A 14,089-nucleotide genomic window follows, 5' to 3' on the forward strand; every position below is an offset into this window, starting at 1 on the left:
AAAGTGATTGCATTTGCCACACCTTGGGCATTTGTGCCCACATGCAGGATGGTTCCATTTGGCTACGACGGCATTTATAACAACCCTTCCTTGCCTCTGGCGTCTCTTGTTTTCACGGCTCTTGATGGCAGCCCTTTTTTAGCAGCAGGACGCCCTCCAGCCCGTGACCGCAGGTCTGGGCGCTTATGAAAGGCGGATTTACACAGCAACCTACGCACGTGGTTTTCTGGCTCACCCGGCCTCTTTGATTGTCTTGCTGTGGTTTCAGCTGCCTGCTGTATGGCCCGCAGCACATTCAAGGAGTTCAATTTGTCTCCGTCACTGCCCTAGCTCACGCCGAGCCTGACACCATGCCACACACAGTCCTTAATGCAGGAGTCCCACACGTCTCCACATTCACAAGGTCACGCTGCCAGTTGTAGACCGATTTAGAACTGATTTATACTTTCCCCGTCTGGCTGACATCCAGTGCAAAATTCCTGCCTCTCGCGATGCTTCTCCACCATGCAGAGCACCACCACTTATTCCTTAAGACTTGTGTATTTTTCTTTGCCACATTATCAAATTGAAACCTGTTCAATTTCCTCTCCCGCCTGCCACCTGGGGAAACCAAACTGTTTGCAGCCGTTCGTCTCTTTGTCTGCACACTGCCCTGCTCAAATCATGGCTTCCACTTTCTCCGGTTCTCTCCATAGTGCCATCCCCAAATGTTCAAAAATCCTGAGTCAGGCTCCCCAAAAATCACGAGATCACGTAAACATACTCGATAGGGGGTTTATTTATTTGCCTTCTGCTTTTTGAGCCTTTAGGGGGCATGTTTGGAAGTTTTCTCCACCGCCATGAGGGTTAGAAACTTCCTTTTTTTTTTTAAAGAGGGAAGGCTGAAATCGTCACAGATCCATTGATGCCAGGAGCTGGGGCTTTAAGGAAAACAATACGGATCATGTGACCCATGACAGAACCATGAGAGTTGGTAACACCGTTTTGTCGAACGCTGACCTTGCAGGAGATGTTAGTTGGCCAGTTCTTATTTGTTCTCCTCTTTTCTTACTTTTTGTTTCGTTCTGACACCACAGCAACAACTGTTGCCAACAAGCTATTATAAGAAAAGCCGCAGTCCCCTCCAGCCCGCATCTGCGTGGTCAGGTCACATTTTGTTCTAGTTGGATCTTGTTTGCACACACATACCTGCCCCCAGTTGCTATATTGGATCTGGACAACGCCAACCACAAATGGAAGCCGCAGCTCAGACTCTGTCTTAGCAGGAAAACCCACAGCAGAAAGTTCAGCTGCTTAAAAAACAGGCTGAGGTTGCAGCTTAGCAGAGCCTGGGTCCTTGAACTGGAGGGGAGGGACGCATAATTATGCAGGGCCCCAGCTGTATTCCCTCGGCAAGTGTGACCATCCTCAAACCCCGGAAATGCCCCAGACCAGTGAGTTTTTGAGTCCTGCCCTGGGCAGGTTTTGCTCTGCAAACTCCTCCTCTCCCTCGCTCCTGAGGACAAAGGTTTGCTCGAAGAGCCGATGTTTCAAAGGCCTCTCGAATCCATGGGTGCAGTTGGATTGTCTTGAAACGTGCATTGCCCCATCAGCAGTGGGGGCCCAGCGAGCAAGGACCGTCCGGGACCATTTGGTCAAGAGGCCCTTTACTACTGCTTCCCCCTCCCCCACCCCAAAGTGCTTCTCTGAATTTTTTGACTGCTCCAAAAACCACATGGAGGCTGGCAACCTCTTGAATGATGGGAGAGTGCCACAGGGACTATGGGGAGATTGTGCAGCTGGAAATAGGACCCAGGATTCCAGACCCCCGGCCTCTCCTGCTCTAACCAATAACTCCCACTGCCTTCCCAGGGCTGAGGATAGAACCCAGGAGTCCTGCCTCCCAGCCCTCCCTGCTCTAGCCACTAGACTCTTGGCCAGGAGCTCATCTACTGGGACATGCCTGTATGAAGAGAAAGGGCCCATGATTCCAGAAAATCCTTTCCCAAGGGAACAGAACAAGAGCACTGAGAGAAACTCTCACCAAAGGCTGAATCACCAGGACAAAACTCCTGCCCAAGATGGGGAGTGGGGACTAGTGGTTAGAGCGGGGTCGGGGGGGAGGCTGGGAGCCAGGACTCCTGGGTGCTCTCCCTAGCTCTGGGAGGGAAGTGGGGTCTATGGGGTGAGAGCAGTAGGGGGCTGGGAGCAAGGAAAAGAGAATCGAGGGCTCCTGTGTGTTATCAACATGTTGTGGGTGCGTCCCTAGGTGAAATGCTTCCATTTCCTGTTCTAGGTGTAACACGCAGCCCTCCTCAGAGTTTCATTACAGACCCCATACTCAGCCCTGGAACCCTGAACCCCCTGAGAGGAACCCAACTTTCTGGGGATAATGACCTCCTGACTACATGGTAAGTGAGAACACGTGCCCCACGCTCCTGAGCCAGCCAGTCCCCCAGATCAAAGACACGAAGCATTCTCTGTGTAGCTTTGGGTTTCAGCCCATAGACTATTTCCCTTCCCCCACTCCTTCCTCTCCTCCTATTTTCAATATCACTCTGTTCCCCCAGCCACCTCCCATAGCTCTATCTTGTAGCAGTGAGTTCCACCGGCCATGGCCCAGTTGCTGAGAATACCCAGTCTGGATATTCTGGAGGACCAGAGGGTACCCAGAGAGGTCCGCTCCAATGGTGCCTTCCTATCCCCCTCTTATTTCTCCCTTCCTCCTCTTCCCCTCCCCCTTTTCCCCTCCTCTGTCATCCCTTCCAACCACTCTTATGTCTCTCCCCAGGGCACCATGGACGAAGGCAACACGACTCTCCTACCAATCACTGGGGTGAATTCCAGACAGACCCCAGCAGCTATGAGGGCCACTCACCTGGCTGCAGCCTGCTGCTCTTCACCACTTTGCCAGAGGGTGTGGTGGGGAACGGGCTGTACCTGTGGGTGCTGGGGCTGAAGATGAGGAGGACGGTGACCACGCTCTGGTTCCTCCACCTGGTTTCCTGCTACCTCCTCTTCACCCTGCTGATCCCCTTCTTTGCCGTCTACCTCCTCCTGGATTTCCACTGGGTCTTCGGCACGGCCATGTGCAAGCTCCTGAATGGCTGCATCTCTATGGACATGTTCTCCTCTGTCTTCCTTCTCGCTCTCATCAGTCTGGATTGCTACACACTCACCTGCCACCCCATCTGGTCCCGGCATCACCGCACTCTGGCCCAGGCACGGAAACTGGCCGCAGGTGTGTGGCTGGTCTCCTTCGCTCTCAGCATTCCCTACCTGGCTTTCCAGGACACCCATGTGGATGCAGGCAGGATCACCTGCATCAATAATTACACCCTCTCCAGAGACTGGAATGGAGCTGAGACGCAGGACCTGGGGAGACGGGTCCACCTGGCCGTCTTCACAGTCCGGTTCCTGCTGGGCTTCCTGCTTCCCTTCTGCACCATCACGGGCTGCTACGTCTGCGTGGGGCTGGAGCTGAAGGTGAAGGGCCTGGCACAGAGTGGGAAGCCCTTCAAAGTCATGGTGACTGCGGTGGTTTCCTTCTTCCTCTGCTGGCTGCCCTACCACCTCTACTATGGCTTGAAGTTCTACAGAAATGTGCCGCAGTCAGTAACAGGCAGCTTCCGGGTCATTTTCATCCTCATGTTCTGCTTCAACGTCTGTTTCACCCCAGTCCTCTACCTTTTTGTAGGGGGGACGTTCCAGCAGGTGGCAAGGACGTCTCTGTTTGCTCTGGTCAAAGCAGCTTTTGATGAGGATCTCAGTAGTGATGGGTCTGGACCCGAATCTAGTCGGAGACATGGGCCAGAAATTGACACCATGGAAATGGAGAAAAACTTGGAATCTTGTGGGTTCTAGAGACTTGGATATTCTGGACATGAGTTCCAGGTGTCTCGACGTTTTAAAACTGAATAGAGTCCCTTGGGTTCTAGATTCCTAGCTAGCCCCATAATCATGTGTGTTCTACGTTTCTTGGTGTGTTTAAAAAACCCAGTAGGGTCCAGAAGGTTCCAGGTCCCTGTTTGGTTCTAGAACCCAGGATGTGCCATGTCTACAAATGGTTTTAAACTCGATAGGCTCCCATGTGTTCTAGATTCCAGGCTAGTGCTACAACCTTTGTAGTTTTTATATGTCCAAATAGTTTTGCACAGCATAATATCCCATGGGTTCCAGATCTCTCAATGTGCCAAAGCCAGGTAGGGTCCTGTGGGCTCTAGGTTTCTGAGTAGTACTAAAATCATGATTTCTGAATGATTTAAAACTCTGTGGTGTCTTGTGGGTTCCAGAATCCTGGCTGTTTCTAGGAACTTCTGTGCTCTCAAAATATTAAAACCTGACCAGATACCATTTGTTCTACAATGTCATCAGTTCTAAAGCCAGTCAATGTAGTAAGACTGATTTAATGGTGGGGTTCTAGGCTCCTGTCTGGTTGTATAACCTCATGGTTCTAGATCTGTCAATGGTTTTAAATATCCAGAACAGTGATCAAATTAAAAGAAAACCCCTCCTGCTGCTATATCTAAAATAGAGAAGACTCTCCATTCTGCTGACAAAGTGCGTGGACCAATGATCTCTCCTTCTAGAGCTGTGTTTTTTCAGAAGTCCAAGTTCTGTGGCTTCATTGCAGGAGATTCTTATAAAAACACCAAGGGCTACAGACCTCCGCTTTCTAAAGTGGTCCATCATTTTGCTTGCCTGTAAATTCTGGAGGTTCCTGACATGCAACTCCTTCAAAGAGCCCTGCTTTTCAGAAAGAGCTGAGTCATTGTTCTCTGTAAACCTGGCCCCTGTAAGTGGTGTCAAGATGGGCACCCCACCTCCGACCATGGAGACACTGAAAATCACTAGTTTGGGAAATTGATCCCCAAATCCAGTGGGAGCATGGAGTGAACAAGCCAGATCTTGTGTTGATATAAATCAGTATAGCTCAATTATCCTCAGTTCAGAACTCATGGATTCTATTCCCAGCTCTGTGAAGGGAGAGGGGTTTAGTGGTTGGGGGCAGAGATGGGGTGCAGGACTCCTGGGTTTCATCCCCAGCTTTGGGAGGGTCATAGGGTCTAGTGAGTTAGAGCGGGGGGGCTGGGAGCTAGGACTCCTGGGTTCCTTCCCAGGTTTGGCAGGGTCATAGCGTCTAGTGGTTAGAGTAGGGGTGGGAGCCAGGATGCCTGGGTTCTATCTTTGGCTCTGGGAGGGGAGTGGTGTATTCCGTGCTTTGATCTCTCTAGCTCATCGCTCCCAGCAACATGCTGAGGGCCAGCCTCTGCTACAACACCCCCGCCCCCCTTCCCTGTAACACTATCTTTGTGCAACACCCTGCAGTGGTGAGATGAGCCTGGAAGTCTCTTTTGCAAGCAGGTGTCTGAACACTTCCCCCCCCTCCCCGCCCCCTCCTGCTGCGGGCAGAGCCATGTGCAAGGGGAGATGCTGGCCACCTGCTCACTGGGGTCCAGAAATGGGCTGGTCCCACATGGGGCACTGGGGTCTGCCGAGGTGGGGGGAGCTGGGATCTGCATGCGGCGCGGGGAAGAGGAACTGGGATCCAGCTAGGGGACAAGCTGGGAGCTGTGAAGGGTAAAACTAGGTCAGCGATCTGCCGAGGGGGATCTGGGATCTGCGCAGGGCAAGGCCAGGTCAGGGATCTGCAGAGGCCGTCAGCCCTGTGCAGTGCAGGTTGGGAAACTGCTGTGGTGGGAAACAAGATGTGACCTGGGTCCTTCCTCCAAGCTCTGGAAGGGGAAGTGCCCGTTGCTCAGAGGAACCCTTCAGACGTGGGACTGAACCCCACGAGGGAGCTGAGCTGCCCTGGGCCATCGACTCCTCTGGCAGTGGTAGGGGAAGAGGTCGCTCCTTTCCCCTGGTGCCCACCCAATACATAGCCAGGTAAGCTTGGATTCCCTTTGAGCAAAGAGGGCTACGAGTCAGGACTCCTGGGTTCTAACCCTGGCTCTGGGAGGAGAGTGGGGTCTAGTGGTTAGAGCAGGGGGAGGCAGCTGGGAATCTGAACTCCTGGGTTCTATCCCTGGCTCTGGGACGGGAGTGGGGTCTAATGGTTAGAGCAGGGGCTGGCTGGGAGCCAGGACGCCTGGGTTCTATCTTTGGCTCTGGGAGGGGAGTGGTGTATTCCGTGCTTTGACCTCTCCAGTTCATCGCTCCCAGCAACACGCTGAGGGCCAGTCTCTGCTACAACACCCCCACCCCCCTTCCCTGTAACACTATCTTTGTGCAACACCCTGCAGTGGTGAGATGAGCCCGGAAGTCTCTTTTGCAAGCAGGTGTGTGAACACTTTCCGCCTCCCGCCCCATCCTGCTGCGGGCAGAGCCATGTGTAAGGGGAGATGCTGGCCACCTGCTCGCTGGGGTCCAGAAATGGGCTGGTCCCACATCGGCCACTGGGGTCTGCCGAGGTGGGGGAGCTGGGATCTGCATGGGGCGGGGGGAAGAGGAGCTGGGAGCTGTGAAGGGTAAAACTAGGTCAGGGATCTGCTGAGGGGGATCTGGGATCTGTGCAGGGCAAGGCCAGGTCAGGGATCTGCAGAGGCCGTCGGCCCTGTGCAGTGCAGGTTGGGAAACTGCTGTGGTGGGAACCAAGACGTGACCTGGGTCCTTCCGCCAAGCTCTGGAAGGGGAAGTGCCCGTTGCTCAGAGGAACCCTTCAGACGTGGGACTGAACCCCATGAGGGAGCTGAGCTGCCCCGGGCCATCGACTGCTCCGGCGGTGGTAGGGGAAGAGGTCGCTCCTTTCCCCTGGTGCCCACCCAATACATAGCCGGGTAAGCTTGGATTCCCTTTGAGCAAAGAGGGCTATGAGTCAGGACTCCTGGGTTCTATCTCTGGCTCTGGGAGGGGAGTGGGATCTAATGGTTAGAGCAGGGGCTGGCTGGGAGCCAGGACCCCTGGGTTCTCTCCCAAGCTCTGGGAGGGGAGGGGAGTCTAGTGGTTAGAGCACCTGCATAACTGACATGTCCGCTGGCAGTTCCCAGGTTTCGTAAGAGCGCTGGTTCACTTTGCACAACTGGGTGATGCTCCCTTCCCCTGCCTGCGAGGGGCGGGGGCAGGGCCGGGCTCAGTGCCCTTGGGGTCGGAATCTGGTAATCTAGGCCCAAAGGGGGGAAGTTGTGGTAGTGACTGTGAGACCGCAGAGCTGTGTCGTTTCCCAACACTTTTTCCGGGATGGGGCGGCTGGGAGTGTGGGTGGGGGATGGGGATAGAGTTTGGGGGGGAGGAGCAGCTTGATGGGGGAATGAGGGGGCCAGGAGTTTGGGGAGCTGGGGGATGAGGGGTTGGGGGCATGGAGCAATGCTGGGGTTGGGGGTTGGGAGGAGGGACTGGGAGTCCAGGGAAAGGGGGGATTTTGGGGAGGTGGGGGATGGGTGGAGGTGTGAGGAGGCTGGGGCCAGAGGAAAGGTGGCAGTTTGGGGGAACGAGGGGGTCCTGTGGCCAATGTCTCACTGGGCCTCTTTCACACACCCCCAGCAGCCTCCCTCGCCTCCTAGCCATGAACGGCTCCTGTGCCCCCCACAACGCCACCGGGGCTGTGGAGGACACCATGCGGCACATCGCCATCAGCACCAATGCCCTGGTTTTGGGGCTGGGCTTGGCTGGCAATGGGCTGGTGATCTGGATCACCACCGCTGGCCGGGCCGGGCCGCCCACCTTCCCCTCGGCCTGCTACCTCCACCTGGCCGTGGCCGACCTGCTCTTCTCTGCCGGGCGCATCCCTGCCATCGTCCAGGAGGCCTTGAGGTCCCGCTGGCCCTTTGGCCGAGCCCTCTGCAAGCTTCACTCCTTCTCTCGCTACTTGGTTGTCTTCGCCGGCGTCTTCGTGCTCACCCTCATCAGCCTCCACCGCTGCCTGCTGGTGGCTCAGCCTGTCTGGGTCCGGAACCACTACAGGCCCCGGCTTGGGTGTTGGCTGATAGCTGGGGCCTGGTTCCTGGCCATCTGCTTCAGCGTCCCCTACCTGGTGTTCAGGGATGTGGAGACCAGACAGGGGGAGTCCTTCTGCGTCTACCAGAGACACCTGCGGCATTTCGTCGAGATGCCCCTGAGGTTGAGCCGGTTCCTGGGCGGGTTTCTGGTCCCTTTTGCCGTCATCGCCACATCCTACGTGGTCTTGACCTGGAAGCTGAGGAGAAGAAGCTGGGCGGGCTCCCAGCGGACCTTCGCCTTGGTGCTGGCCGTGGTGGCTCTCTTCTTTGTTTGCTGGTTGCCCCATCACGTCCTGGTGCTGCTCAGTACGTACCAGGCGGACAAAAAGATCTGGGGCGTGGCGCTCAAGCTGGCCAACGCCTTGGCCTACCTCCATAGCTGTCTCAACCCTGTGCTGTATGGGCTGATGGGGTACGCCCAGAGCAGAGGGCGCCGGAGGGGCTCCTTCCTGGGCATCTTCCGCAGGGCCCTGGCTGAGGAAGAGGAGGGATCGGGTGAGATGGAGGCATCGCAGAGCATCAGACAGACTAGTTGAGAGTGGAGGACTTGGGACTCCTGGGTTCTATCCCCAGCTCTGGGAAGGGAACAGAGTCCAGTGGGTTAGGGCTGGGTGAGCGAGGAGTCAGGACTCCTGGGTTCTATTTTCCAGGTCTCCCATTATTTCGTTATGAGTGTGAGCTAAGACCAATCTCTGAATCTGTCTCTCGCCTTCTGCTTCAATTTCTTCATCCATAAAATAGGGGTAGTAATCCTTCTGTTGTCTATTTAGACTGTAAACACAATGGGGCATGGACAGTCACTCACTGTGCAGTGTCCAGCACAACGGAGGGCTTTGATCTCATTCAGGGTCTGTCTGTGTTGGGGATTAGGAGACAGATTCATCAGAACTGTAAGTCTTTGTGTGAATGGCTCAGTTTTGTGGAGTTTCTTGACTCAAAAAAGTTTTGGAAGAAAACTTTCAAAGTTGTCGCCAGCTCATGTTTTGAAATGTCCAAAATGAAAATCCCACCTTTCCGGCCCCCAATGCTTTTTTTCTTTTTTAAATTTAGGCTAATTTGTGTTTTTAAAAAGTTTTCAAATGGTCAACATTTAAAATGAAACATGTTGAAATGATCAAACCAAAATATTTTGATCAACCCAAATTGAAATTCCTCCCCCCCCCCCGCCCAGATTTTCATGTTTGTGAAAATTGTTGAGATTTTTTTATGTTTCCTCCCCATTTCACACTGGAAAATTTTTCAAAATCTCCCCCAAAAATGTTGCAGGCCAGGAAATACCTGCTCAGATCTACAGATTATTTCAGAACATCTTACTGTGGAGTTGGGACTGTGTGTGAGACAGCCACAAGTTGCATTAAAGCCAATGGGTGTCCTAAACACACTGCTTCAGGCTCAATGGAAGGAGAAATGAAGCCAATTTATGGAGTAGAGAGAGATACAGGCTGTGGAAGCTACCACCCAAGGCATGTGTCCGGTCAGAGCTGGGCCGTGTGGGTTATTCCCTGGTTGTGAACATGGTGGTGAAGAGAGTGGCTGCAGACCATGTGCATAGGAGGCAGGAAATCTGGAACAGGAGATCTGTGTGAGACCCAGAAAGGGAGCAAAGAGACAGAGTTTCTTGGGCACAGAGCCCGCTGGAGAGGCAGGCATGGGCATTGTGGTGCAAGGAAGCTGCCTGCTGCCACTTGTTTCTACAGCAGTCAGGGAATAAGGATAGTGTGTGTGTGTTCTCAGTAAATAAACAGGATTGTACCAAAGAATGGACCTGATTCAGAGCATCCATTTCTCCTCCTAATGGAACTTGCAACCCTACCAGGCCCAGAATATTAGCAAACCACAGGGTTCAAAAGGACGAAGCGTTCCCAGAAAAAGACAGGGTGCTGGGCTGCCCTGTCCCCCTCACGGTAATTCCCAGTGTGGGTAGACGTACCTGAGCTAGCTTCAATGGAGGTAGCATGCTTAAAATAGATGATTTAACCACAGCTAGTGGGGCTGGCTGCCTGAGGATGTAGCTAAGATCTGGGACAGGATCACGCCGCTGGGGCTACACGGCTAGCAGGGGGGCGTCTCTCCGAGCTGAGAATCTCACCTCCAGCTACAGTGTAGACGGACCCCAACTGGTGGAAGGCAGGTGACGGCTGAAGCGTTTCCAAGGGAGATGGTTCAAAATTTTCCAATGGAGCAGTTTCCCATCAGAAAACACTGATTTGACAACATGGAGACGTTTTGGGGCGGGGGAGGAAATCAATTTTTGTTGAAGCAAAATTATGAAAAAGTTAAGGCCGAGGCATTTCATTGTGTTGATTTTTATATAATTAATATCAAAAGAGCGTTGGCAGGATTCCAGTTTTATTGTTTTATGACATCGTTTGTTTTTAAGCACACGTTTTAGACCTTTTCTGATTGACTTCACATCTCACAGTTGCAGGGAAGTTTGGGGAGGGAGGAGAGACAATAACTATTTAATGGCGGTAGATAATGGGATTCACAAAGTTCAAAGCTTTATAACCGTTCAAATACAAATCGTCAACATCACATGACAGAATATACAAAGTAAATCGCCTTCAACCAAACTCAAAGACGGTCACAAGCAGCGTTTTTCCTACTTTGCCCAACTGTAAATTGCAATGATTATCGATGAAATTTTTTTTTTGGTGTGTGTACAGTGAAATTGATGTTTACCAACAGTGGCTGATAACAATCGAATCCTTCCCAGCCTAAATAAAATACATCTCCATAGACTCATAGATTTCAAGGCCAGAAGGGCCCGTTGTGATCATTTATTCTCACCTCCTTTGTAACGTAGGCCAGAGAACTGTCCTGAATTGATTTGTAGTTAATCTAGAGCGGATCTTTTAGGGGGGGGGAAATTCCATCTTGATTTAAAAATGGCCGGTGATGGAGAATCCACCATAACCCTTTGTAAACTGTTCCAATGGTGAATTGCCCTCACTGTGAAAAATGTACGCCATTATATATTGGACTGGGATTCAGGAGACCTGGGTTTTATTCCAACCTCTGCCCCTGGCTGCCTGGGTGACCTTGGGGAAAGTAGTCACCACTCTGTGCCTCCGTTTCCCAGACTAAGGAGGGACCTGATAACAGTTCTCAGTGGTGGGAAGGGCTGTTATAAAGAGGACGGAGATCAATTGTTCTCCATGTTCACTGAAGGTAGGACACGAAGCAATGGGCTTAATCTGCAGCAAGGGTGGTGGAGGTTGGATATTAGGAAAAACTGTCTCTCAGGGCAGTTCAGCTCTGGAATTAGCTCCCAAGGGAGGTTGTGGAATCCCTATCACCGGAGGGTTTTAAGACCAGGTTGGACAATCACCTGTCAGGGCAGGTCTAAGTTGACTTGGTCCTGCCTCAGCACCTGGGATGGACTAGATGCCCTCTGGAGGTCCCTTCCTCTGATTCTAATATAATAGATTTAAAAAAAAATAGCACTGCAATGAAGCGCTTCAATTTGATTAAAGCAAAATTGTAAAGGCCGTTTTGCTATTTCTGACACAACGCTGGGTTTGTGGGGAATTTTGAAATTTCAGCTTTGGATGAAAGAAAATTTGGAACTGTCAGAATTTCCCATGGAACGCAAATTCCAACCAGCTCCTGTCGCCAGTCAGAGAGGATGAAAAATCATGAGCTTAGCCCCCTGAAAAAAATCACAAGATTGGCTTCAAAATCATGAGATTTGAATAATAATGATCGGTTTAAGGTCCTTTTATTGGGTTTCTGGTTCTTTTGGATTCATGTTTTCCAGCTCCTCACCTCAAACTATGAAGACTAGAAACTGATTGTTTGTTTGTGGTAGTGAGGGCTGAGATTTTCCCCAGTCACATGCCTCCAGCAGCTGGGGATTTCAGATGAAATAGGAGATCTGGTTTCTTCACGTAGCTGGATCCTGTAAAGAGTTAACCGTCACTGAGTTTACACAGACTCTCAGGTAAAGAATTATAAGCAGCCGGTTGTGACAGACTTGGTTTTATCTTCAAGAGAAATCTCAGACTCAACTTTTTGCCAATGTTTTGTTGGGCTAAAGGGCAGGTGGTAAACATCTGAAGGGGTTATGGCTGGTGGCACAGGGCATGCAAAGCTACATTACCCAGGTAGACCAAATCAGGACAGTTCCATTGACTTGAATCTGGCCCATTGACACCAATGGAGATACAGCCGATTGACCCCAGAGGGGGACCTAGCCCCATTAAGTCCAATGGAGCAATGTTGATATCAGCCAGTCCCTTGCCCTGGGGTTAGATCAGAGCTTGTGCCCCTTAGAGGGGAAAGGCCCTGTGCCCCATTCACCACCTCCTTGAGCCATCCAGTCCCCACCCTGGGACTGGATCAGAGCCAGTACCCGCTAGAGGGGACAGGCCCTGTGTCCCATTACCCACCCCCCACCCCCACCCCCTGTGAGCCAGCCAGTCCCTGCCCTGGAGTCTGGTGGGAGCCAGTGCCTCCTTGAGGGGAAAGGCCCCATGCCCCATTCTCTGCTCCCCCAAGCCAGCCAGTCCCCACCCTGGGCTGGATGAGAGCCAATGCTCCCTATAGGGGAAAGGCCACATGCCCCATTCCCTGCACCCCTGAGTCAGCCTGGGGCCCTGAAGACAGACGGTGAGAAATTAACAGGTTGTTGCTATCTGCAGGTGCCAGAGGCCAGCTGGGTTTCAGTCATTCGGCGCCGTCTGTGCTGACCGGGTGTTGGGTTACAGGCGCTGAACAGGTAAAGGTCGTTGTCTTAGCATCTCGTGGCTGGCTTTAAATCCACACAACCAGAAAATGCTCTAGACACTTCCTCGCCGAATGACCTTCAGCTGCCCCCTTTGTTCAACCTAATTTTCACCTTCTAGGTGCTAAACCAGCCCTGGGCTCCCCCCACCCCCAGCTCCATCAGTGCCTTTCACTCCTGACCCACAGCCCCCTGCTAGTCCAGCCCTGCGTCCATAGGCACCTTACACTGTAAATGTCAGTGTAATAATGTATAGTCTGGGACCAACCTGCTCAGCTGTTACAGGAGGCGTAGGACAAGCACCTGAATTGCACATATGCTGCCATCTACTGGCCAGATGGTTTTACTGCCATCATCAGCCCTGGGCCTTTGGATAACAGTCTATAGCAGTAGGTCCCAACCAGGGGTCCGTGTACCACTGGGGGTACGCAGAGGTCTTCCTGGGGGTACCGCAATCCATCCAGATATTTGCCTAGTTTTACAACAGGCTACATAAAAAGCACTAGCAAAGTCAGTAGAAACTCTAATTGCATACAGGCCATGACTTGTTTAATCTGCTCTATATACCAGTGGGTTTCAAACTGTGGGTTGCGACCCATTTCTGGGTCGCGGAATGTAAGGCACTGGGTCGTGGCAGCTCTGGTCAGCACCACCGACCGGGCCGTTAAAAGTCCTGGCTAAGGCAGACTAGTCCCTACCTGTTCTGACACCGCGCTGTGCCCCGGAAGCAGCCAGCAGCAAGTCCGGCTCCTAGGCGAGGGAACCACGGGCTCTGCATGCCGCCCCCACCCCGAGTACCGGCTCCACACTCCCATTGGCTGGAAAAGGGCCAATGGGATCCGGGGGGGCGGTGCTTGCAGGCAAGAGCCACGCGGAGGCATTTGCACACCTCCGCCTAGGAGCCAGGCCTGCTCCTGACTGCTTCCAGGGCGCAGCGTGGTCCACAGTGCCAGGAGAGGCAGGAAGCCTGCCTTAGCACCGCTGCTGAACTGCTGACCGGCAGCCGCCTGAGGTAAACTCGCGCCCCAACCCCGCACCCCAATTCCCTGTTCCAGCCCTGAGCCCCCCCCAAACCCGGAGCCCCATCCTGCACCCCAAACCTCTCATCCCTGGCCCCACCCCAGAGCCTGCACCCCAGCCCAGAACCCTGATCCCCTCTCACACCCCAACCCTCTGCCCCAGCCCAGAGCCCCCTCCTGCATTCTGAACCCCTCATTCCCAGCCCCACCCTGCAGCCCTCACCCCCGCACCCCAACCATCTGCCCCAGCCCTGAGCCCCTCCCACACCCCAAACCCCTCATTCCCAGCTCCAGTGGGTTGCAGGTATCAACAATTTTCTTCAACTAGATCCCCAGAAAAAAACTTTGAAAAGCACTGCTATATACTAAACACATAAATGAAAGTACAACATTTATATTCCAATCGATTTACTTTATACTTTCATGGC

General features: G+C 52.9%; 1 pseudogene; it reads left to right on the plus strand.

Annotated features, from left to right (window-relative positions):
• The first annotated feature begins 2,314 nt into the window (after positions 1-2,314).
• Positions 2,315-3,880, plus strand: LOC135892596 (probable G-protein coupled receptor 33; annotated as a pseudogene).
• The last annotated feature ends 10,209 nt before the right edge of the window (positions 3,881-14,089 follow it).

The sequence above is a fragment of the Emys orbicularis genome, chromosome 20 (assembly GCF_028017835.1).
Source record: "Emys orbicularis isolate rEmyOrb1 chromosome 20, rEmyOrb1.hap1, whole genome shotgun sequence".
NCBI lineage: Eukaryota > Metazoa > Chordata > Testudines > Emydidae > Emys > Emys orbicularis.